The sequence below is a fragment of the Podarcis tiliguerta genome (genome assembly GCF_965153285.1).
Source record: "Podarcis tiliguerta genome assembly, chromosome: 10".
Lineage (NCBI taxonomy): Eukaryota > Metazoa > Chordata > Lepidosauria > Squamata > Lacertidae > Podarcis > Podarcis tiliguerta.
Window position 1 is genome coordinate 33,948,837 of NC_139543.1, and position 26,399 is coordinate 33,975,235.

Below are 26,399 nucleotides of genomic sequence, written 5' to 3' on the forward strand. Positions count from 1 at the left end.
CACATTGGAAAACAAGGCTTGTTGTTAAAATACTGCTGACAGTTACCATATATGACGTTATCTTTCTCTGCACATCTGACAATCTTTCTTGTGGACAGCAATGCTGGGGGAGGGGGGAATCCTGAAACTCAGGAGCTATAAGTAAAAATGCTTGGAAACAATATAATGCAGGTGCCCCTTTCAGAAATGAATTTGTTCAAAATTGCTGGAGGGTTACCCTACAAAGAGTCTTTCTCCCAATCTAGGTGACTTCCCAACACACACTCAACTGCCATAATAATGAGCCAATTTCTATGGAAATAGACTTGTTATTATTTAATCAGTCCTCCATCTAAGTGATTCATGAACTTCTTGTTGAAATTCAATAACCAGTCCATGAATTTCTGAAGAAGTCTGAAGGCAGGGGGACTCCAACAAGCCACCAAGAAGTGGTACACTCATTGTGCTGATGATTAATGCAGGACCATTTACCTCAAAGTAGGTATAAACTTCTGAGTTAAGGTCACATAATACAGATGCCACTTACCTCGGAGTGCTGAGCGCTGCCCACAGTTTTGCCAGCTTGAGCAGGGATGGGGGAGCCAGAACAGATGGCAGGCTGTCTGTTTTATGCTGAAGAGAGGATCAGGCACAGTGTTTGGGGTCTCCTAGAATCGGAGGCTACAGCAATAGAAGAAACAGGACCCTCTTGGGATGTGAACACTCTGCACGCCCTCCATCTAAATTCAGGTTGTACATAAGTGTAAACAAACCATGTCTCATAAAGACACCGTAGACTCCACTGTGCCTCATTGTCCAAAAGGAAATGTAAACCCTGGTAAGTGTGCCTGGTGCCCCTGGAATCTTGCAGCACTTGGAGATGGGGTGGCATGTGACAATACTAACAAGGGCAATGTGAGATGGAATTTGAGAATACTCTGATAAATGGCCCATTTTAATGGCCTGGGGAATTAAGCATGAGACTGAAGTTCCCAGGTGTCTGTATTCTGGCAGGGTAACAAAGCAATCCTAGCTGGGCAGTGGGGGGCACAGGGCATTCTTGCAGCTTTGTCAACTCCTACCAGACAGGTGTGGGAAGTTTTTTCACTGGTTTTGCTTTGTCAGCTGCAGATTAGTTACTAACCATTTGTTACCACCCAGAGCTGAGGAGCCTGTTACAGAAACATTTGTAATCGCCAACGAGCATTGCCAATGGTTTTGGGAGTTGTAGCCCAAAACTTCTAGGGGGCACCATAATAGAGGAGACTGCCCTAAGCCATCATCCCTTTTCCAGCCAAAGCAAAGAAAATGGAAGATGTTTACTATGGGCTGTTGGCAAAGGGTTGTCTGTACTCTTTATCAAAAGACATAGCAACCACATTGTTCTTCCGTGTTTCATTCTTAGGTTGCATTTGTTTTTGTAAGCCTTTCAAATGCTATTTTAATTCCAAAAGCGAATACACTTTAATTGCTCTAACAGAAACAAAAGGAATCCCAGAATCCTAGTGTTGTTTCACCGCGGTGCAAATAAATATACAAAAGCAACATGTTTTTCCAGCGAGAAATCTTACAAGTGCTTACAAGGTTCTGCTTATATCAAGCTGGTATAGCTATATGCATATAGATTTGCTGCTTTTCAACCAATTCCCCCACTGCGTTCTTCTGATCCCTGAACATTGTATCACTCTGCTAATATTTATTTATAGCTTGCTCAAGTGCTCTCTCTCTCTCTCTGCATATATACTGTAGAATATATATAACATTTGCATTTCTGCATTGCTCATTTTGCAGAAACTAATGAATTAATCTCAGTGAGACCTAGGAGAAAGTTAATTATTTTGCCTCTTTTTGAAAGCAAGGTAAAGGTACAGAAAATGTTAAGCAAATTGCACAGTTGTAAGAAGAATTTTTCAATTTGTAATAACTGGGTGTACCAATCACCCCTGTGCTTCCTGAAAAGGCTAATTTAATCTCACCATGTTTGGGGATCACTATCAATTAGCATTTGTCCACATTTCAAATGCACAGCATCTGGAGGCCACTGATGAGCCACATGGTAGAGAGGTTTAGGGGACCAGCACAGGTGAAGGAACAAGCCATCCAGCTTGCTTCTCATATTTACCATGTTGTTGTGGGGGATTTAAAAAGCCTACCTCTTGATGCGGCATTTGTCAGCCAATAAGAAGTTGACAGCTCATAGGGTCCAGTTCCTCTTAGTGGGGCGGGGGGGGGGGGGAGGAGGGTAAAGAGTATGTCTCCATCTCCCAGGCAAATGGGCTTCACTTTCTGACTTGCTGCACTGGTAGCTTCAGTGTTCAGCAGCCTAGCAATGTGAGTCTTTTGTTCCAATCCATATATTCATGCTCCAGTCACATATACTTACGGTTGACTAGATGAGACGTAAAGTGAATAAGGATGTACATCCCAATGAAAGCAGTGCATTGCAGATGGCTGGCATGCTTTCCCTCTCCTCACTGAAACTACTTCCTTATGAACAGTTCTGTACCATTTCACAAAAACATTCTGACATTACCAAAAAGAAGAGGGGGCATATTTTGGAAGTTAGGTGCTCCTCCCCCCCCATTTGACAGCACACCATTAAGAGGAGAGAGGAAAAGGAAAGCAAAAAAAAAAGAAGAAAGCAATGGGAACCACCAAGGAAGGCTATTTAAAAACTGCATTTTGAATGAAGAAACTCAAAACAAATTCCAGATACAGAATAAATATTTGTATACATGTCGATGCTCTTCTACCATAACTATTTCACCCTGAGCTGCGTATCGCCATGTTTTGGTGTTCCACTTACAGTTCTTATTCCAATTCAAATACTTTATAAATTAATATGCTCTAATAAAGTACAACATTGGTGCAATATTCACAGGGCCTTGCTTGCATTGTTCCTGCATGATCAAGTATTATAGGGTACCACTATTAATAGACATTACTAATGGCTGGTGTGTCTCCTTTTTGCTGTCTGGACTATCTGCAGGCATAGCAACTAGGGAGCTGCCTTATCCCAGGTCAAATTATTTGTCCATTTAGCCCAGCACTGTCTACTCTGAGTTGTTACGGTTCTCCAGGGTCTCAACTGGAAGTCTTTCCTTTTATCTGTTTCCTGCATGTAAATCTTACAGTCTGCCACTGAGCTATGGGTTGGTTGATTGGTCTGGCCTGGTATCCGCTATACTGCTGAAAACTGCCAGATCTGGGTGATGGCTGCAGTGGATTTCTGTGGCTACAATCGGAAAGTGGAAACCACTTTCTGTCAAAATGCTATGTTGGTGTTCCTTGCCAGGAGGGGAGGGGTCCCTTTAGGGTTCTGTGGCATCCTAAAAAGAGTTGATGGGAAGGGAAATGACAACTGGCTTTTCATCCATCTGCTTGACATTCCCTAGCTTATTAGTGAGGCAGATTTGTACTTCCAGCCATCTGTTAGCCCCCACGCCTATTTCCACCTCTTAAGCAATATCATGGTTTTCTGGGGAAAATCTTATCCTTTCCCCTCCAGTCTCACCCCAGAGTTTTCTTAAAATTGAATTGAAGGACGTTCTCCCCCACCATGTAGAAACATTCCATCGATATATTTTGCATAACAATAACTAGACTAGCAAAAGGATTATGGGTGGCGGGGGAGGTGGCTGTTTTAGAAGCATCAGGGTAGATATTTTGAGAGAGAGAAATACTCTGTTGAATATTTTGCAGCTTGTGCCTTTTCTTTTTTACACAAGCTGGCCAATTTTTCCTTTCTATCTTGAAACTATTGTGTCCAGAAAGACAATAGATGCTTCATTCCTTAACAGAGAGCTAGAGAGTGACCTACTTTTAAAGAAATCTTCCTATGATGTTTCTTGGTAATGCAGGGATGAAAACTCACTCTCTGAATTCAACTTCCCTGCATGTAAAATAAGTACTATCACATGAAATTGAAGGTTCAGTTCTTATGCCCACTTTCAGTCTTTATCTTTGTTTATAATTTTCATGGTTGTACAGTGTTCTTGTGATAGCACCACTATATAGAACATAATAACAGATTGCCATAACTTGAAAATCACTAAACATTTGATTTTACCATGTGTTCTTATCGTATCACTGGTAAATATTATCATGCGATTGTAAACTCTTGAAATTACATTGGTAATAGAATGCACTTCATAGATAGGAGAGAAGCAAAACTGTCCTCCACAACCAATATTTTATCTGGGCTTTTCAATCAGTCAGAGTTCATTCCTTCATAATTACTTGCAGTTGTGGCCTTTGCGAGTTGGCTCCAGTCACCTAGCAATTACTAATGGATGTCTCACAGAGGCATGAACATCCCAAGTACACCCATTACTCAACAGTGTACCCTTATGCATATCTGCGTCATCTTCTGAGATATAATCAGTCATTGATGAAAATGCATGCATGAATTCACCCCTTTAACAAAATTGGGAAGAACTTTGTAGCAGATCATTTGACGTTGGCTGAATCTCAGAACCGTGTTCTCTGATACCATCATAAAGCATAATTCTTCTGAGAACTCCATCCCCATTAATATCTCATTAACAGATCCACCCTTTATTTGAACCTCATTTCTTCTCAACCATCTTTTAAAATGGATCTTGTGGTTTTATTGCTATAGTAGATGCTATGTCACCACTGGATTTCTCTGCTGCGCAATTTGCTGTGATTTGAATTGATCTCAGTGCTGCCATCTCAGTGCCTTCTGTTCTTGTTCTTGCCTAATTCATCAGTTCTAGTCGGTGTCCTTGTTCAGCCCAGTTCTTCGTGGACCTTGGGAATGTGAGCTGATACTACTGGCTGCAATCATATTTGCAGAAACCTTTACATCTACGGGGAATTGCACCAGCTTTCAGAGCCAATCAGTCCATCAGTCAAATGGATGGAATGAAGGAAAGTACTATTGAACCAATATGACTGGCATGTTGAATGGTTTGACATATTTTATTTTTATTTTTCAGCTTGTGATTCTTTTAATATCTATGTATCTTTAATAATTAACATTTATATGAATATTCTTTCATCATATATATAAGAGAGAGAGTTCAATTTTCCACTGAACTAAAATGTAGAACCGAATAAACAGAAATTTATTATAGAAAACTGGGGGAAAGTTATCAAAATCCATATGAACAACAAAGCAGGATAGTTTTCAGTGGGAGATGAGAGATGCAGGGTTTAAAGAAGTGGGAAGATTTGGCTGAACATTATGAACAGAGAGGAAGCATAAGAGAGGCAAGATGTAAGTTGGGTTGGTATTGCATTTAGAACCTTGTGTGAGAGGAAAGCTTTGCCAGAAATAGAAGATAATATAGGATACTATATTTATGACAGGTTCAAAAGAACAGAAAAGGAAAAGAAAGAAACCTCTTGAAATTAAAACTTCAAAATTTCAGCTGTGTTCTGGAAATGCTTCCCTGCTCAATAAATAACAGGAGTTGCTTAAAACCCTCCAGGCTGTTCCCATGACTCGAGGCCACCTGCCCCAAGATCTGCTGTCTTGCTGTAACTTGCTGTAAACATATTATTCCCAGGGTACGCTGCTGAAAAGCTCCACAGAATGGCAGCTCTCGCTTGCAGCTCGAACACAGATTAACAGTGCTCTGTTAAGTCCTTGTGGAATAAATGTAATATACACTGAACAGGCCAAACTCCAGAACACTATACTAGGTCTACATCCTCACTAAGAGCCCAATCCCAACTAGAAATATAAGAAGGCATCATTTTCTATTCTACCCTGAATTTGTTACATGTAGCAATGTTTCTGTTCTGCTGCAGTTTGTCTTCCCTGAAAAACAGGGAAATTTGTCTCCTGGGTGGGCTGACCCTCACCCTGATCCTACTTGTAACAGGGGATAAGTTCCAGTGGGCACAGTGGGACTTGTTTTTGAATGAAAATGCACGGGATTGCAGTGCAAGAGTCTTTCAGATTCCAGAGCATCTGTAAACATGGAGGCTGACTATTAAGCTCATTGGTTGTGGAATGGAAACTAAAATGAAAGGTTAATGGTGGGTTGCTGTCATGTTTAGATGAGGTTTGAGCATTACGAGATGGCTCAGTGTTGTGCTCACCCAGAAGTGATTAGGCTTATGTATTAGTTTCTAATTCTGCTGAAAGTAAATTGCCCATGCTCTTGAAGTTGGGACTCAACCTCTGGGCTGGTTCAGCAATAGCCATTGGTGCAATTGCACTAGCACTTGCTGTACGCCTATAGCCATGTAACGGCCAGAGCAGTGATGGGTCCTCTGTGCTGGTGTAGACCTCCTTGCATCCTTTGGACAGCTGAGTGATTCCAGCAGCTTTCAATATTTCATTAGCTGAGCAGAAGCACAGTTGCTTTCGACAGCTCTTCAAAAAGAAGATGAGAGCACCTCATATGTGTTAATAAAAAGACTGCATGTCTGTACATATTTTTACTTTTTAATGAACCATTCTCAGAGTACAAATTAGCTTACAAACATGTCTCAGCGAAGCCTCAGCATCTCAGGAACGGACCGGGGTGCAAACTACCTGCCATATTTACTACCTGTAGTGCTTTGCAGACAGGTGGAGCCACCACATCTGCAGCAAGGTCATATCTACAGTAGAAGGTGGTTGGCAGGACATCAGTCCCTATGCCTGTAAGACAGCTATAGGAAGACAGTCAGCAAAGTAATACTATCTAAGAAGACTGAATTGATAGAATTTTCAATTTGAGGCAATGTGTGTGTGTGTGTGTGTGTGTGGGTGTGGCTTTTACAGCATGTGAGACAGTTTTGCCCGAGTATCTGTGAAGACTCACAGATACCCTTAACCTGTCTAGTCAAGTAAGTGTATTCTTTTAAAAAAGTGAGTTAAGAGAGCTCATGCCAGCTCTAGCATATTAATCCTGTCTTTATGTAAAATTAAAAAAAAGGGGTAAAGGACCCCTGACAGTTAAGTCCAGTAGCAAACGACTCTGGGGTTGCACGCTCATCTCACTTTACTGGCCGCGGGAGCAGACGCTTGTCCGCAGACAGTTTTTCCAGGTCATGTGGCCAGCATGACTAAGCCACTTCTGGAGAAACCAGAGCAGCACATTGAAATGCTGTTTACCTTCCCGCAGGAGCGGTACCTATTTCTCTACTTGCACTCTGATGTGCTTTCGAACTGCTAGGTTGGCAGGAGCTGGGACCGAACAACGAGAGCTCACCCTGTCGTGGGGATTTGAACTGCCGACCTTCCGATCGGCAAGCCCAAGGCTCAGTGGTTTACACCACAGCGCCACCTCCAAAACTAAATTCCATCTAATCAAGACAAAAGCTGAAGGCAAGCTGGGATGTTTTTAATAGTCTCAATGTAACCCACAATTGCCTGGATCTCCTGGATTTTACTATAACAGTTGCTGTTGACATTATAGTGGTACCTCGGGTTACAGACGCTTCAGGTTACAGATGCTTCAGGTTACACACTCTGCTAACCTAGAAATAGTACCTCAGGTTAAGAACTTTGCTTCAGGATGAGAACAGAAATTGTGCGGCAGCAGCGCGGCGGCAGCGGGAGGCCCCATTAGCTAAAGTGGTACTTCAGGTTAATAACAGCTTCAGGTTAAGAATGGACCTCCAGAATGAATTCTTAACCTGAAGTGCCACTGTACTAGCAACCCTGACCAAGACATCTAATACATATAAATTGCTTCTCTCATTGTCTTTGTATAGCCTTGATGGTGCTGATGGATGAAACTGTCCATTGCATCTTTTGCTTTTTGCATTTATTTCCTTCACATTTATATTGCCATATATAATGACTGAACTGTAGGGAAACCATTCTTTGGGGACATCTGTTCTTTGTTAGCTGGTATTAATTCAGGCTTAAGACTCTTCTAATCCAATCATCTAAACCAGTGATGGGGAACCTGTGGCCCTCCTGATTTTGTCAGACTCCAACTCCCATCCACCCAAGCCATCAAGGTCAATAATTGGGGATGATGGGAGCCGTAGTCCAACTGAATCTGGAGGGCTGCAGGTTCCCTATGCCTGATCTAAAGTGTGTGAAGAAAGCACAAATCCCTTTAGACAGGCGGCAGGGGGGTGGTGGTGGTGGTGGTGGTGGTGGTGGTGGTGTTAAGCCATAAGAACAGGCCTAACTAGTCCATTATCCTGTTTCCCACAATGGAAAGATGCCTATAGGAAGCCCACAAGCAGGAAATGGGGGCACATTTTAATTTCTCGTTTGAAACTGCCCTCTATGTTGCTACACGTCTCATAGCATCTGGGTTGCATAACTTTCTCGGTGTGTGTGTGTGTGTGAATTTCTGAAGTACGATTACAATTTAATTCTTAAGTGAAAGGTTAAATCAGTGCAGTGGCTTTACAGTGGCACCCATGGCTCTGGATAAGATTTTCCAATACACTCCCCACCTGCAAACTTGCTTCTAAGAAAAGAGGCAAAGCCCCCCCCCCCTTCCCTACTTCTGGCTGTTCATACTTAACATCTTTCTCTGACTGCCATTTCCAATTTCATTTGCATTAAGACTTCTTTGCTGAGAAGTCTTTTCCCTCTTCCATTTAATTCTCAAATTAACCTATATACACGGGGGGGGGGGGGGACACCTCTCTTTGGCCCACGGATTTAGGATCCATCATATCAAGATGGATTATGGGGTCTTTAAATTTTGACGTTCTTTGAAATGTAGGCTCCTCACTGTGTCTGCCGTGATGTGCCCTGCAACCCTGCGTAAGTGAAGCGATTTCTTTTTTTCAATTCAAGGGATGAGAGCAGGATTGTGATGCTTAAGGTTCACCGACATCCCTTTCTGCAGCCTGTTTTAAGAGTTAGCCAGTGGCCTGTCTTTGGTCTTCTACTGCGTTTATATATCTGTCGGCAGACTGTAACTGTGACTCTTGCATTCTGAATGCTGGTTTCACTATGAGTGGTTTTGACAGTGGCAGTCCCACAGCATCAGCTGGTGTGTGGCATGTACCAGGTTACATAAACAATGCTGTCATTTTCAAGAGTTGCGTAGCATGCCTCTGTTCGGTGCTGCCTGTGCACGTGAGGCTTCCCTTGCTTGCCAGCTTGTGAGAAAATGGCTGGCTGGCATTGGAAGATTCGTTTCATGTGGCTGTTGTTAGTTTGGTTCCTTTTCAGGAGTTTGCCACTGCAGACACTGCTGTGCACTGACTGGAACATGCTAAAAGCTCCAGGGGATTGCCAGATGAGAACCTGTTATATTTAGAAATATGCAACCTCTAAGCCAGGATGCATAATGGAAGTTGTCTCTCCTGGGAGGTTTACATAATCATCAAAGCCTATTCTTTCTGTAATATTTTCCCAAACACTATTTGATCATAACACAATGGGACAAATATCAGGAAATGTGAGCCTTTAAAGTGATATAAGACTTGTTCTCTACTAAAGAAGCAACTATGAACGTTTCATTTCATCCTCGTGTTTCCATCTACTATTTATTCCAGCTTCATAGTGACATTGAATGGCAATTTTTAAATTAAGAGTGAGATTCCCACTTACCGATTCAGCATTTGGAAAGACTGTTCTGCCTTACAATTCATTGCGGAGGAAAGCATTTTAATAAATCACTGAAATTGGCTTCAGGTTTTTGGGTGTGTGTTTTTTTCATATTGTGCTCTGCTGCCATGGATGAGAAGTCTATTAAAAATGAGCCATAGAATATTGTCTTGGATATATGTAGCTAGGTACTGAGACCTTTTTGTAACCCTATTGCAAGCATGACTCTTTTTTCTCCCCCCCCTTTTTTTTTTTAGAATTAGCAAGCTTGGTTAAATATTTGTGTTTACTTTTAGAAAAGGCACGACCCAGACAAAGATAAAAGAATCCCGATTATTTTAATAGAAGAGATTTAAGCAAATGCTGAAGTCAATGTGGCACAGCAGTGCTTAATTTTGGCTAGATGGTTTCAACCTTATCCAGGGGCTTCAGTGCATTCATATGGGTTCAGAGGTCCACAGAGATGTTTGCATGAGATGGACTCACCCCAAAAGAATGTCCTTACAGAGATTTTCCTGACATTGAAGGAATTCTCCAAATAAGCCGAGCTTTGTGTGTGCACAAAGAAACTTTGGATCTCATACTATAGACAACTGTTTATTATGGAGGAATGCTGGCAAAAAGCCTTTTTATAGATGACAACGATTCATCTTACCTTTTTTGAAGTCATCCATCTCTCAAAACATAAAAAAAGAAAGAGAATGAATTTCTACTATTTGAGTCATCAATGTAAGCAGTGTATGGTATGTATAGAAGGATACACAATATTTCAGAGCATGGTCTATGGAGTCTTGTCCTGTAGCAAACTTGTAATGTTGCATGCCTGTCATGATGATGGATGGGATATGTGTGGAAGAAGATATTGTATACAAAGACACATTGTATCCTCACTCATCCTTAGCAAGGCCAGCCCAAGACATTTTGCTGCCTGGGGTGAATGCCAAGATGGCATCTCCTCCCTTCCACACTTAGCAGCTAATGGTACTTGCAGCTGAATCTTCTTTCAGACTTGGTAATTGGACAGCACACCCGAAGGCAGCAGTCTGTCTCAGGAGACACAGGGCATCTGACAGGACACACATTCTTGTCTCCGAAATCTCACTTCTGCTCCCACCCACACTCTCGCACCTGATGCAACTTCCCAAACTACCAAATGATGTGATTGACCCTGGATGAGAACCCTATGTACCTCCCATAATTTAAGTGTATGAGTTAATGCATATAGTAATGAAAGGCCTGTCATTATGATTGATATGATATGTGTGGAAGGAAGACTTGTATGCTGCAAAGATCATGTACACAAGAAACATTATATCTGCTGCCACCCTGTGAAGGATTTTTGCCAGAGACCAGAACATCCAGTTTTAGGATGGAGAACTTTCGCCTTCACTTCTACATTGTAGTATCCAGTGCTTTTTTCTGGGGGAACGCAGGGGTATGCATACCCCCTAAACATTTTGTTACCTCTAAACATTTTAGCCTGAGCTATGATGAACCTGGTTATTAAAATGAAACTTTGCCTGCAGCCAATGACTGCTATCACGGGGCAATACTTTGACTCAGTATCATCATCTCTATCTGCCATATCTCTTCTCTTAATTGGGCTCAGAAATTTGCAATGGGCAGATGGAAGTGGCATAAAAAAGATGTATCCTAAACTATATCCACAATCTTCCCACAGAAACTAGAATGATGCTTGTACACATGCCACACAAATGAAAATACTGTGGATCCATTTTGGATCTTTCAGAAAAATTGGTTTATTATCTTTTTGCAATAGGATAAAAAGTAGGTTTCTTAAATACATTATTCTAGAATATTAGCTGGAGAGTGACAATGTCATGTGACAGCATGCCAAAAAATAAAAACGAATGACTATGCCACCAATGGTAAGTGTGGAAAGGCCTTCAGTGATGTGGCTAATTCCCCAGACTGTGGAATCTTGACTCTGTAAGTTAGGCCTAAACATGTTGGATACTGTCCACAGTCAGCGACCTCAGACATGGTCTTTCTGTGGGAATGAGTGAAAATGATACACAGGGTGAGGGAAGACAAGTGCTCTAATGCTCTGCTCCATGAAATGGAGATTGACCAGATTGGCTCAGAAATATTGTCTGATGCTTCTCATAACTAAGCCATTACTACTGGAGTTGCGGGCACAGCCTTATCTAACATAAAGGGATTTAATTGTTCAGTACAATCCTTGTTATTTGGGCCTAGGCTATAAAATCTCCCAGTTGTACAGTTTTATGTCTTTCCCACCTTCATTCTGAATGATTTCCTGATTAGATACTCTTTAGGCAGAGTGATCTGTGTATGGCTATAGAAGTAAGAGCCAGTGAATTTCCTTCAACCTACTTCCAGGCCAATGTATCTAGGATTACTGTCATAGTTAACCCTGCCTTGCAACACACAAAGATCAAGATCACTAAAGACAGATCTCTGTCCTTAATACTTGCATGTAGTGTGAACCTTTCATATAATGGCATGCTGCAATTCATATTTTCTAATACAAGTACATTTTCAAAAGATACTGAGTCTACTAAAACCAAGAAAGGTCTTCCAGCATGTGCTGTCATTGAATTTTTCACAGTATTTAAAAAAATGCCTTTGCTCATCAATGAAACCCTTGCCCTCTTTTAATTAAAACTACATTACTCTTCCTAATAACAACATCTATTTAAGAGATCAGTTAGAAGCCCCTAACATTAATTTAATGGAGGCACTCCATTGGCATTCTATTAGATTTTCCCAGTTAAATTAGCATGATGGACTTTTAATGGCTGTTGTAATAGACATTATTAATGAGAATATTGTAAAATTAAAATCTGATTCAATGAGTTTCTTGACTGGCTGTTGCAATGTTATATGAAACCACTGAATTCCAACCTCTAATAATTAACTAGATAACATGTAATTCAGTAACACCAAGCAATGATAAAATTTGAGGCTTGTACTATGTTCAAAGAAAAGAACAGGTTCACATGTGGTATGCATTTATACTTTTTAGTGTGTATTTTTTAATTAATCTGACACTATAATACCAGTACTCATTGAAATAGTAATGATATATATTACACACACACACACACACACACACACACACAGACACTCTATCAGGGATACCTGCTCATTCTGAGTAGTACAGAGATTTTCCACAGCTGATGTATTTGATAGCTTAGATTACTTGCTGAAGTCAGCCTTGAAGGAGTTTATCTTAAAAGAAATACTGGTGTTCCTTTGGGATGGAGGCTCTCTGACTTCACACACAGCCTATGATTGTGAAATAGGAAACACAGACTCTGGCATTAGACACTGAGAAGGTTTCAAAATGGGAGAGAAAAAGAAAGATTATCCAAGTCTCCCCTGGAGATGGGGATTTGCAGTGTTGCATAAATTCAGGTTAAGAAGATCCTGGATGTGAATGTGCAGCATTGTGTAAATGTGCAACAATAGATACCTATTTTCTAATTTTAAGCACATGCAAGTGACTGTGAATACTTACAGCTAGGTGACTGTCAGGTGGTGTGTCTCCAAGATTTCAGATATTCACAATTCCACTCCCCTTGATACTAATGCCATTCAACATGTGCATTCCAATATACACCAACATTTGAACATTTACTGCAATAGATGTAGTAAATCTTTTGCCTCCAATGAATTTCAACTGTGGCAGTGTGTGTGAGAGAGAGAGAGATTCCATACTCTCAGTTACATATTTATTTAAAAGCATTCTAAACAACACAGCAGTTTACGTAGAAAAAAAATGCTGTCCATGCAGCTAGGACATGGTAATTCTGAATTCCAAAAACACATGTATCCATGAGAAGCTTAGTGCTGTGCTATATTTTCAGAGTTAGATGGCTTACAGCTCTTTGTGGTACGAAATATGTGCTGGAGACATTGGAGACAGTATTTTCATACGAATGCTGAATATAAGAAAAAACAATACTTGCAGGTAATTAGGCAGCCTTGTAGGATGTTTCATGCTGTCAAAATGGTATAATGTGTAAAAGAGATACAATATTATGATATAAATATTAAGAAAAATATTCCTGAAATGCTCCATTTTAAGTGTAAAGCACATTGTTTCGTCTCCTCGTAATGGAGAGTCTACTGTGTCAGCTCTGCAGTGTTGTGTAGAAAATTATTTGTAAAAAGAACATGCCCGGAGGGTCTTTTTTTCAAGAAGAGAAAATGCTTTTAAAGTAATCCTAGATCTGAAGAGTTCCCAGAATGCAACAGCATTCAGACAGACATGAAAGCATACTCTGTATTACGTGATGATGATGTGAATGCCTGTTGTGTGAAGTAGGTTCAGTTATGTAGCCTACTCCTTAGACAGCTGATCGACTACTAGGTTAAGAAGGCAGGGTACATATCTTTAAAGCAGATCTCTGGGTTGATAGGCCAACTGAGCAGGTTCAAACAGGGTCAATGTGAAAGCACTTAGATAGGAATGGGATAACTTACCTTGCCCACATATTCTGATCTCCACCAGAAGATAAAAATCTGATTTGAAGAACTTAAATCATACAAAAAGGACACACATAGTTAAGATCTGTGTAGTGGAAAATTTGAATAGAATAAGAGTCCCTAGCACTGAAAGATCTTGCAGTAAATGGGGGAAAAACTAATGACAATTTATTTGGAGAAGGGTTAGTTCTCATACATATTAGTAGCAGGAATGGGGAACCTCACCCCTGTGGTTCAAGTGTGGTCCTCCAGACCTCTTTAGTCAGTCCTTGGATGTGTCTCTGGGCCATCCATTCACCCCAAGCCATGCTCCTCACTGCCCCGGCTCTGCAACCTTCCTGAGTGGTTCTGCATGACTGTAATGTATCCTTGAACTGCAATAATACCTCTTGCTTGCCTGGATGAAGAATAAAGAAATGTGCTTGAGAGAGAAACCCCTGGCTTTTACATGGCTGGATTGTACCCTACTGTACAGATATCGCACCCATTGTCTATCCACTTTTTGCCTCTGACCCTGCCCACCACTGCCCCATGGCCCCCCAGAACTTGTCCATGAGGGAATGGGGCCCTTGGACTGGGGGGAAAAAGTTATTCACTCATTTTATAGCTACAATGTAACTCATTGACAGCACTTGTAAATGGTCCATGGGACTATCTATGAGCTTATTCAGTGAGAGGCCCATTGTGGGAAGCATATGGCTCTCCAGAATGTGAACTGCAGATCCTATCATTTGTTTTCCATAAATGGGCCTGGCTGTCAGTGTGGACGTTCTGATTTTATTGAGTTTTTCTTCCTTGCTCAGTGGCCGCCCAATGGACCCATCATGTTCTAAGATAACTTGTTTTCTTTGTCTTACTAGCCAAGTTCCTGGAACCAGTCTGCATGTTAAACTAAATGAGAAAACCTGCCCTAAATGATGCCTAGTTACTTTGGATCCAGAGACTCTAAGGCCTTGATAAGATATTGCCCTTCTGAGTGTTCTCCTTTACAGAAAGGCAAACATAGCGTGCTGTCCTTGTAATTGTGCTACTGACTGCCTCTCAAAATGAAGGTTTTCTGGTAATTGTAATAGCAATAGCTGACATTTACGCATTAATATTTATGCAGGGTTATATTAATTTGCCTTTTAAAACAGACTCAGAGTGCCAACGTAGAGATTCTAAAAGACAAGCAGAAGACACATTTTTATCCTTCACAAATAGGAATTTGTGACTGTGTCCCATTCTTAAATATGAATATTCATTGCCTGTTCTTTATCACAAACACCCTTACTGAAGTGGATTGTCTGATCAGTTACCTGTCAAGTTGATTTTATTCATTTTGTTGCTTGATGGATTGAAAATTCAGAGATTCCCAGATTTCTGTGGGGCCAAGTTCAACCACCCCATTCTGCTAGCAGAAACCAATGCAAGGACTCCCACTAGCCTCATGGGGCTATCATCCTCCTTCCCCCACTGCACCCCACACTTCCCTTAGATCTACTTTGTAGGTTCGGGAGACCTCCCAGAACAGTGCATTGGAAAGGAGAGATCATTTTGCTGGTTAAGCAGAAATGCTGCACTGAATTCCACCTTATGATTTTATCATCCTATGTATCCACATGAAGAAAGGATGAACTTGACACCCATGCAAATCCTGGTCTCAGGACCAATACTTTGTGTTAAGGCAAACACAGGCTATTGTTTCCATAACTGGGCCACTATGCACAATAGCCACTAGCTCATACCTTCACCATTATTACCAGTATTTACATGTAATTTGCATTTTGGAAAGGGGATAACAGATGTATTATTCCGGACTGGAAACCCCTTTTGTGTTATCTGTGTTATGGGGCTCCATGTGATTAATAGAAAACTGAATAGTGCTTTTCACCAGCCCTAGACATCTGCACATTGAGCATGGCTTCCTGGATTTGTATGTATCTCATTACAGGAGCAGTTAGTGGTGATGGTCACTTTACTATTGGCCAGCATGAATCTGAGGTGGTGGTAGAATGCAATGTGTGTAATGCCTATGTAGTCTGAATGACATATTGACTAAAATCGTAATATCCTCAAGGGTTCCTATTCGGCATATTACAAACCTCATTTTTTATATAAGGCTTGAATAAGAGCTGTATCTTTCATTTCCTGTTCTTTATACTTGTACAGTATTATTAAATTTTAGGAGAGTTTATTACCTATGAACTTTCTCCTGTGGATATCACAGTCTTTAAATAAAAAGAGCTAAACAGTCTGGGCTTTTTGCACCCCTGTTTGATAGCTTTTAAACTATGTCCTATCATGTCCTTAGAAAAATTAAAGCCTAGTTTGCTAAGCCAAGAATCGTAACATAGGAGCCTGCAGCAATGTTTAAACATGCACTGGAAGGAGCGCAGATCAGATCAGCGCTAGGAAGTAGACAAATAGCTATCCTTCCTGAGGTTATCACTTGAACATGGTATTTGTTTTTGGTATTCATCCCCCAGAGTTTTATTGCATACTTATTTGGCAAAAAAGATCTCTTTGAAGATAGTCCTGAGGAAAACAAAATGGCTTGTAAGTTTTCATTAACACAGGGTAGAGGTGGGGGTGATGCTGCATTTTAATTCCATCAGTAAATATCAGTTTGTCTAAACTCCAGGAAAACACACACACATATTATCTCTCCTGCATTTTTTTCTTCCTGAGCTGAAAGCTGATTGCACTGCTGTTATGAAATAAGCAGGCCTCTCAGCTTTCAAATACACAAGCCTTGAAATAAAGTTAAACACAGAAATGAGAAAGAGGTCTGGAATTGGGGTAGGAAGCAGAACATCAGAAGGTGTTCAATGCCAGAGGCAGATTTCCTCCTGAGGCAAATAGCAGCTTTGGGATGAAGGGAAGTAATTTTCACTGAGACCACAACACAGAGTGAAAGAGTTAACTCCTCCTTATGCATTGCTGCCCTGATTCTAATCAGCCTGTTCCCGGAGTTGGGGTGAGGTGGGGGAATGGGACTTAGAAACCTTTGCTCCTTCACCATCAGCAGAGACAATGTAATGTTAGACTGTTGTTGAAGGGTGTTGGACTAGATGATCCTTGTGGACCCTTTCAATTCTACAATTCTATGATTCTATATGATTCAAAAGAGGTGGTCCATGTTAATGGAGAGTCAACAATGACTGCCCAGCACCTCATCTCCTCCTTCATTTGCAGCCAATGAGAGTATGTGAACAGCTATATATGAATGCCAGCTGGGGAACACACTGCTTAAGGCACTGGGCTATATTTATGTGAACATTTAATGTCCCACTGCTCAAACCCACCAGGATTTGCAGAGCAACTCAGAGAAATAAATTAAAAATCAATAAGCCAATAAAAGTATAAGAACAATGTAATCTGGCAATGAAGAAGAGGGGCAAAATACCAACATAAGATAAACTAAAAAGGGGGGATTCCAGAGCTGAGGGACCAGAAGTGTGGACAAAACAGAAAAGCACACACCTCACCTTTGATGGCAGGGGAACCAAGATAATATCTGAATATATGAGCAAGTTTGTGTAAAGAAGGCAGTTCATAAGGTAATCTGGTCCCAAGCCATTTAGGGTATTAAACATTAAAATTAGTAGCCAGTGTAGCTCTTTTAGGAAACTGACAAGATATGCTCCCCAATGCTTCAGCCAGTTAGCAACATAGATGCTATTTGCACCAGTAGTAGTTTTTGCATAGCCTTCAAGGTCAGCCATTCACAGAGCACTTTTCAGTAGTCCAGTCTAGATGTTATTTGGACTTGGATAGCTGTGAACAGATCAGTTTTCCAGGCCTAGCCACAGCTAACATATCAGCCTAAGCTGATGAACAAAGTCAGATGCAGAATGTTCAGGACCCTGGACAGAGCCAGACAACTTGTTCCATCAAAGGCTCAGTCTGAACTGGTGCTGCTGTAGCAAGCCGGCTCAAGGGAGTTTTAATTCCCTGGGGACAATGATGCCTGTGTTGTGATCTGGCTCAAGGACTACACTTGGGCTCTGGGGGTCTTGCCATGAACACAGTGCAATGGGTTGCTGGTGTTGCCTTGTTTTCTATTGTGCTTCTGTGAGCGCATAACATCACAAGTACAATATGTCAGTGCAAAGCTGGCATTAGTAACAGACACTGTAGCAAAATCAAAAGTATGATTTTTATAACATAAAGGCAGAAAAATGAAGAACAATGGACACAGCCAATGGAAATGGACAGAATGTGTTTTACAAGACTGCTGGCAGTTATCAAGGAAAGCTCCATGTGAATCAAGGTAAAGCCACTCTGAACCTTTCTAATCATCAATATGCATCCATTATGAAAAATATACTTTCGACACTTTCCTCTGAGAAATTAATCCATGTTCCACTTTTGCAACTAGGCTGAAATATTGAATACTTGCTTCAATATAAGCACTTCTGAAAACTATGCCACAAGTCTTCTAGAAAGTCCTGTTAAGAAACAGCACCAAGGATCCTGATTGCCATTATGATATCACTCAAGGCAGGGTATAATACATTGAGAAACACCACCAGGTTAAGAAAGTATATATATTTGTCTGTCTGCATTACTTCCTAAAAATAGGTACGTGCAATTAATTAATTTAGGTATACTGTACTGTATTGGCTTTTTGAGTTCTGTGATTTGTCATCCACCACCTTCTTGTTGTGCATCACTTCTTTACAGAATCCTTCAGTGAATGAAATGTGGGAGCTGTCATTAATAAATATGAAATACTAGTGCTGTAATATCCACACTGCAGCTGGTATCTGAAATTAGCAGCACAGGAATAAAATAATCATGGTAACAGTAGTGCTTTCTATCAAAAGCAAGAACATCTGGCAACACACAATGCAATTCTGTGCATGTCTGTTTGGAAGTCCCAAAGATTTCAGATAGTGTTCAGTGGATCATACCCAGGTATGCTTGCATAGGGATGCAACCATTGTCATTTTTTATTTAACACTTCCTTTGGTAACACATGATGACATGATTTTGCCTTGACTGCACTGGAAATATCACCCTGGAAATATTTAAACCTGAGATGTGAGTTTTCCAGACTCACCCTATTCTTGCAACTGTGATCAGTTTCAACCTTTTTAAAATCCTGAACTTTAAATTATTGTAACCTGTATTGGGATCTGCTGATGAAGGATGGGTCATGATTTTAATCATAATCATAACCATAAATTGCTACAGCACATATCCTCAGCAACCTTAACAATACTCTCAAAAGAAAGGAAATGTTTGGGGAAAGGCAGCGGCACAATATTTTAAAGGGCGTGTGTGTGATAATATGGAGAAAGGGGTATGCTTTTAAAAAGTGTAATGTGTGCGACTTTGTATGTTACAATGAAGCACCAGTAGAGAATGTGAAGTTCCTCCTCTTCCCTTCCAGTTTGATGTGGGAAGCAGTGATTTGTGCATCTTCATTGTGATGATGTATGCAAATGTTGTGTATCTATGGAGTTTATGCATCTCATCACATGGAAGATCAACAGGTCACTGTTTTGCAAATTATACTGACGTGTGAAAATAAAAGTATTTAGTTCTTTATGCATCCTTCGTGTTGGGGATTTCTTTAGAACTTGTGAGACTATCCAAAATGCATATTCAAAGCTTTTAACATCATAGGTATCCCTTCTCTTCCTGAACTGTACTCATAATCTCATTATTAAGTTGGGTGCTGAAACATTTTCTTAGTATAACTTAATGTCTAGTGTGATATTCTTCCTGGATGATCACTACATTAATCATACTTGAAGTAGACCCTTTGAAATCAATGGACTTAACTAACCTAAGTCCGTTGGTTTCAGTAAGTCTACTCTGAGTATGTCCAATATTGGACAACACCCACTGTGATTTTGTGGTTCAATCATATGCAGCCCCCTTATTTTGAAATATTTTTAAATTAAAGACTTCAGATAAATAGAGAAAATAGCAAGCTGAGTTGGAAACAAAGGATAGCATTGCTTTTCTAACTGATCCTAGAGAAGCGTAATTAAAGTGAGTTTTCAGCACTTACTCAGTGGACAGCATCCTTCTTACATGCAGTGTGGTGCATAGACCAGCATGGCATGACGTGGAGAACTCTTCAGGCAGAGATAAAGTATGTTCAAAATGAGCTATTTTTATAGTGTCTAGAAGGAGCAGGTGGTTTAGGATGGGCAAAGAGGTGAGCATCCACTCAAAGGCTCCTGACACACAAGTTTGCAGCTTGGAAGAGTTGGAAAAATTAACCCAGAAAGTCCTTGGAGGCTGCTGTCGATCAGGGATAATAGCATGGACCATTCATTTGACTTATAGGACAGCTCCTTATTACTGTTGGTAGATGGAAAGTTTTCCACAAAGGCTATCAAACAGTTCAGATTTCTACTGCCACTATACACCTCAGTCCACATGTTGCAAATTTTCTCATTGAAATGGGATACCATAGTACATAGGAGGTTGGTGGCCTCTATAATGTAACTCATGTGTCTTGTATGTAACATTTGACTAGTCACAACTTTTAGAAAGTAGAACACTAGAAATTCTAATTTTAGATTATAACTTTGTGGCAGAACTTAAGGAGGAGAGTGCATGCATTCACACGTGCAGCCCCAGAAGATGCTCTGGATGCTGATAGATTAGGAGCAGCTACCCAAATGACAGTTTTGACTATGATGCCCCATGGCAAAAACGTAGCATAACATTTTAAATGTTTTAGTTTATGTAGTCATTTTTACTAGTTACAGTTGCCTATTTCCTCAGAGCTTTAGGGTAGCTCCGGTTCATAGCTTAATTGGACACTTGTAACCCAGTAAAAAGAAAACAAAAATGTGCTTAACCGAACGTGTTGTTACAGAGCAATTATCTGATCAATTCATAATGAACACGAGCTGTAAAGACCTCTGAAAACGACGCTTTCTACTTTACTTCAACCCTGAATGCTATAAAGTCCATACAATTCAGATCGAGATTAGTTTTACTATGGCTAGAGAAAGAATGTGGGAGAAAGATAATGCGAGAGAGCGCGAGAGCGCGAGACAGCGAGAGAGGGTGTTTTCCCCCTTAGCTCAGGCAAATCCCTGTAGCATTGCAAAGGAAAAAGATGGTTTTTAATAAATAAATAAGTAAATGCATGATCAGCTTCGGTAGCCTCAGCGTACAGGAAAAGAGGTAGCCCCTTACTTGTTCAGGGGGTGAGGAGGTTTTGCTTTCAATTTGCCCCTCCCCTCGACAGCTCTTGCATCTCCCTTTCGATGCCTCTCTTTTGTTGGTCTGAAAAATGCCATGCTGTAAATTGCCTGAGATTTAGGGGGGCGGGGAGTGGGAGATAAAGAGGGCGGAGGGGGACGTGGGGAGAGAGAGAGAGAGAGAGAGAATCAGGTCACCCGGGCGACTGCCTTTCCATTGCAGAGCTTGAGCTTAAGGTGGAAAGAGAGAGAGGTGCTGGGACACAAACACCCAGTCTCTCTCTCTCACACACACACCCTTTGACAATTCCAAAGACCAGTTTGATGTCCTTGGTTGTCATTCGCAGGGAACTCCCTCCCCAGCCCCCCAGCCCTCCCCAGCATCTCCCTGCTGGAAGAGAGCGCTGGGCGGAGGCGGAGGGAGGCGAGAGCAGAGCGATGGAAAGGCGAACGTAGCCATGGGATGGGCGCAGCTGCCGCCTAAGCAAAGCCCCACCTAGGAATCCGGCCGGCGGATTGGCCGCGCGGCGAGCAAGCCCCGCCTCCCGGCCAATGGGGCCGCGGCGGCTGGGCGATGATGCTCTTGCCTCGCTGTGGAGGGATTCCTGGAGAAGCTGCAGAGCCCGTGATGCTCCGGCCTCGGCTCGGCCCGGCCCCCCTCCCCGCCCGGCGCCTCTCCTCCCCCTCCTCCTAGCCAGCCAGCCTGCCTGCTTGCTTGCCTGCCTGCCTGTCAGCAGCGGCTGAAACTTAACCCCCAACGCAAAGCCCAGCTCGCTGCGAGCCGGGGAGGGGAGGGAGGGGGGACACTACGCGGACCTGCTCCTGGCGCCGGTGTGCGTGCGTGCGCGCGCGGGGTGTGTGGGAGGTGACTGGCGTCCCCGCACACTTTTGAGTGCCATTATTATTTTGGCGGGGCTTTGTTATTGAAGTCTGCCATCCCGGGAGAGGCGCAGCGAGCGAGGGAGAGAGAGAGAGATAGAGAGAGAGGCTCTGAAGGACAGAGCGCGCCCGCTTCGCCGGTTGCCAGGTAAGGCAGCGAGCGTGGAGCGGCACTGCTTGCTGCTGCTGCTTGGAGGGGCTTCTTGGCTTCTCCCTCCCTCCTTCTGGCTCGGCTGGGGTCTCCCGGAGTGTGTGTGTGTGTCGTGTCTCGTGTCTGTGGAGAGAGAAGGAAGCTGGGAGCCAGGCTGAGGAGGAGCACCCGGGTGGCCTCTCTCTGGAAAGGGCGACTGGCTGGGGCGGGGGGGGGGGGCAGCACATGTTTCTCCCTCAGACCCTGGGAAAGCAGTTTGGCCCGTGGCTGCTGACTTGGGGGAAGCAACGGTGGTGATAACGGTGGGGTGAAGCTGGGCTGGGTGGACGTCTGACAATCTCCACCCACTCCGCTCCGAAAAGCCCTCCACCCACCTACTGTTTCTCTTCGGGAGGAAAAGTCAGCTGGTGGGTGACATGGGGTGAAATGGAAAGAGGGGGAGGGGTGGGGACGTGGGGCGGACGGGGGGGGGGGCAATGAATCCTGCCTGCAACCCAGTGACGGAAACAGGCTCAAAGCAGTGTCCAAAGCAATGAAACTGCTTATAAGGCAGGAAGCAGATCTTCAAAGCTCCTGCTGACGGGTTGAAGGGGAATCAGCTTCCGAAAGGATCTGTTTGCTACTTGTTTTCCTTTTCCCCGAGGGAACAACAACAACAAAGGGGGTGTTTGGGGGGAAAAAAGTTAATTGCAGTTCATTTTTAAAGTGTCGACCCCTCTGATTTCACATCTCTTCTCCTAACCATTATTTGATAAAGAGTTTCTGCATCAACAATTTCCAACATCAGGTACTAAACCAACCAACCCTCAACCCCCAATATGTTTGATTAGCAGCTTAAGATTTCAGTTGCATCCTTTCTGATGCACAGCATTGTAAGCTTTGATACAGAAATAGGTGTTATTCTCCGGCAGTATTCCCTAAAGGACGGGCAAGGTTTTGGTTGTGATGGTTGTGGTAATGGCACATGACTAAAGTGATGCTTTTAAAAATACTGATTGTCATGGCTCTCTGATCTACCCTTCCTTGTAAGATCTTAAAATTTGTATTTACATTAATGATGCCCCTTTATTTCTCCTTCATAGTTGTCTTAGTCTTTTTGCTTCATCTTGGGGCAATTTATAATGGCCTATTGATAATACATCCATGCCATATGGTGTTAGTGGTGTGGTTAAAAACAAAATGCATGTATGCTTACTTGCATGTTAACAAAAAGTTAAAGAAGTAAAAAAAAAGTTATGGAATTGGTTTTTTTCTCCCTTAATAATACGGTGTCTCTTGATGTTTTCTTATAAAGACATCAAGCTGCTTACTGGAGTATAGTACGTAAATTAAGCAAACTCATTGGAATGAGGCTTCATAGCATTCTGTAATCTTCAACATTCTGTAATTCAATCATTGCTGATACAAGCTGCCTTTTACCATTATTCATCAGACCCAGCTGAGTGATTTCTGTCAGATGGGAAGTGGTAGGAAGAAGTCTCTAGGTAAATGTAACTGGAAAGCTTTCCAAGTAGAGTTCTAAATGAGCAGAGAACAAAAATACACGGCCACAATCTGTAGACGGTATTAGCATTCTAATAAATCTTTCCTTCCAATTGTCATGGGAGATGTCAAGTTTTGTTTTCTTAATGTTGATTTGTGACTGGAGGAGAGAAACGGACCTCTGTGCTTCTGACCTTGTGAATTTTAGTAGAAAATGCCATATTTCAGCAGCTGTTTCCATGTTTTTCAAACACTCTGGGTTCCCTTCAGAGGTCAGCCAGTATATAGTCATTTTAGATACTTAGGTGTTTTAACCCCACAGCATGAGCCTTATTTGTGCAACCACATTTCGAGCCGATGAAAAGCTGTCCTAGTTTTGCCCAGATTCTCTGTGTCTTCTTGACTATTGTTAATGGCAAGAGTTATTTTTAATTCTAAATCGGATATAACAAACAGATTATAAGGACAGACGTTCGGTTGAGTCAACAGAAAGCCTCACAGGGTTAATCTTAAATCCTACGTTTAAAACCACAGCAGCTGAAACTTGATGTTTTAAAGAGATATCATCTAGCTGTGCTGGCAGTGAATTATATCTGCTAAATATGTGTATGTTTGACATCTATTCATTATGCTGGAAGGGAGACAGAAAGCAAAACCTTCAGGAGATTGCTAAGAAATACAGTGTCTCAAATGAATAAGTACACCTGATCTATTCCAGAGGGATAGCTATGCTCATCTATTGTGGCAAAAACAATGAAAAGTCTTGTGGCACCGTGAAGGCTAGAATATTTAAGGTGCTGCAAGACTTTTTCTTATTTACACCTGACCTAGTTTTATGTCTAGGGAGACATTTAGGAGTTGTTGCTGTTTTAGTCTGGAGGAAAGAAGTGTCTGCCTAGGGTGAGATCTAGATTAAGGTAGCATGTTACTTTGTTCTGGTACCTTGGAATGTATGAAACATACATGACTTGAGAATTGAGAAGTAGAGTGGGGAGTCACCCACAGTACTCATCTGCTCTGGTGTATTTCCATTGAATTGCCAACGAGTCTACTCCATTATAAGAGGTCTTCGAACCTAATTTGTTTCTAGTAAAAACCATAACAGGAGGCAGATACTGTGAACAGAGCAAATTTTGAAATAGAGCCACAGGACATAGGATAATAGCATGCTGTTGGAAATTATGAGTGTTGCAGTTGCAAAAGCATGAAATGCTTCTCTGTAGCTATTTCATTCCAACCTAATCTTCCTGCACATTAAAAGAGCGCTTAAGTGAGCTTTGTTAATGAATGATGACAACCTGCTAGTTCTGTTTTAAGGGATTTTATGCCAGAATTAGGAGTTTGATCCCACAGTTCAAAGCCTAGCTCTTCTCTCCCCCTTCCTACTAAACGAATACAAAATATGTCATGCTTAACTCATTTGACAGTTGTTCATATCAAATATATAACGAGAATTATGGGATAAAGCTGTATTGTATGCTGATGGTTCGTAAGACTGCTGAAATTCCAAATATAAGTATCTTGCATGGAGTTTGTAGCAAAGGTTGTTGGAGAGATACAGAGGTAGAAGGGGACTACTTGATGGAGAGCTGAGAAAAGCATATACCTATTTGTCCAGTTACTAGAATAATACTAATAACAAAATCAAGGTTAATGGTAATTGATGGATTTATACAGTTAGTTTATTACAAATATTGTGCAGGATTTAAAGACATGTTTTACAAGTTTTACCCTTCTCGAAGCCCCAATATGATTGATGTGGCTTTAGATGGAAATTGAAACATTTGTTCATGTTGTAGCCTTTTTTTTTTTGTTTATTCAAAGATAAATGAGGATTAAAAAACAGCAAACTCAGTTTTATTATTTGAGACATACAGTATTCTGAGACTGAAGTGTTAAAATACTTGACAAGCAAGTGTACAAATACTCCCATAAGGTATTATGAAAGCTGAGTTCTGTGTGTTGCTAAATATTGATGATGACTATATATTTTTTCCAGCCAAGGCACTATGTCTAGTATTCTAATGGTGACTCCCCCCCCCCCGATATATATATTTCTCAGAGTTGTAGACTCTGTGACCTTAGTATACAATTCTAGAAGTAAAAAATGTATTAATAAAGCTGCAATTCTCTACCTACCTACCGAGATGTAAGCCCCATTAACTTAATAGGACTTACTTCTGAGTAGGCATGCAGAGGAATGGCGGTAATTTGCATTTTGTTGGTCCTCTAAAAGATTTGTTTGAGTATTATTCTGTATCCAGAACAGCTTAATTTCTTAGAAATTCGTACACGAAAAGCTTTTGAAATAATGCGTGGACGTGTATGTACCTATGGTATTTATGAAGAATGCTTCACCTTAAATTGTTTAAGTGACTAAACACAGTATTATGTAAGCAAATATCTTGGGGATTTTTATGTACAAACGTAATCTGAACAGCTGAAGATAAGTCTTATTCTCATGCTATGCGTCAGTCAGTTGGAGGGGATTTTTAAAAACCCAAATAATATTGTTTCTTGTACAGAAGCATAACACTTGCAAAAAATATGGAGTCTGCATGGTTTTTTTAAGGGCACCTTCAACTATTATTTTGATGCAAAGCTACCAGATAGACACAGTACTAATATGCAGTCCATCTAAATTTTAGATTCTAAATCTTCCCATTGCCTAGGATTTAGGTGGATTTGAAGAGAGGTCATTGTGTGAAAAAGTTATCACTCAAACAAAATGTAATCTTTTGCAGAGTTCATAACAGAAGTGGGAGATTTACAAATGCACAGGTCTTGT

The 26,399-nt window shown here is 41.4% G+C and overlaps 1 protein-coding gene across 4 annotated transcripts in view; it reads left to right on the plus strand.

Annotated features, from left to right (window-relative positions):
* Positions 1-21,706: 21,706 nt before the first annotated feature.
* The window catches only part of SYT1 (synaptotagmin 1), a 316,628-nt gene continuing 311,935 nt past the window's right edge, over positions 21,707-26,399 (plus strand). The window contains exon 1 of one of the 4 annotated variants that reach the window (XM_083400991.1): positions 21,707-22,126. The gene's annotated coding sequence lies outside the window, so the exon portion shown is untranslated. Of the gene's footprint in view, positions 22,127-22,409; positions 22,537-22,655; positions 22,917-26,399 lie in introns of those variants that run through there. The other 3 variants (XM_083400988.1, XM_083400990.1, XM_083400989.1) reach the window with 3 other exon arrangements.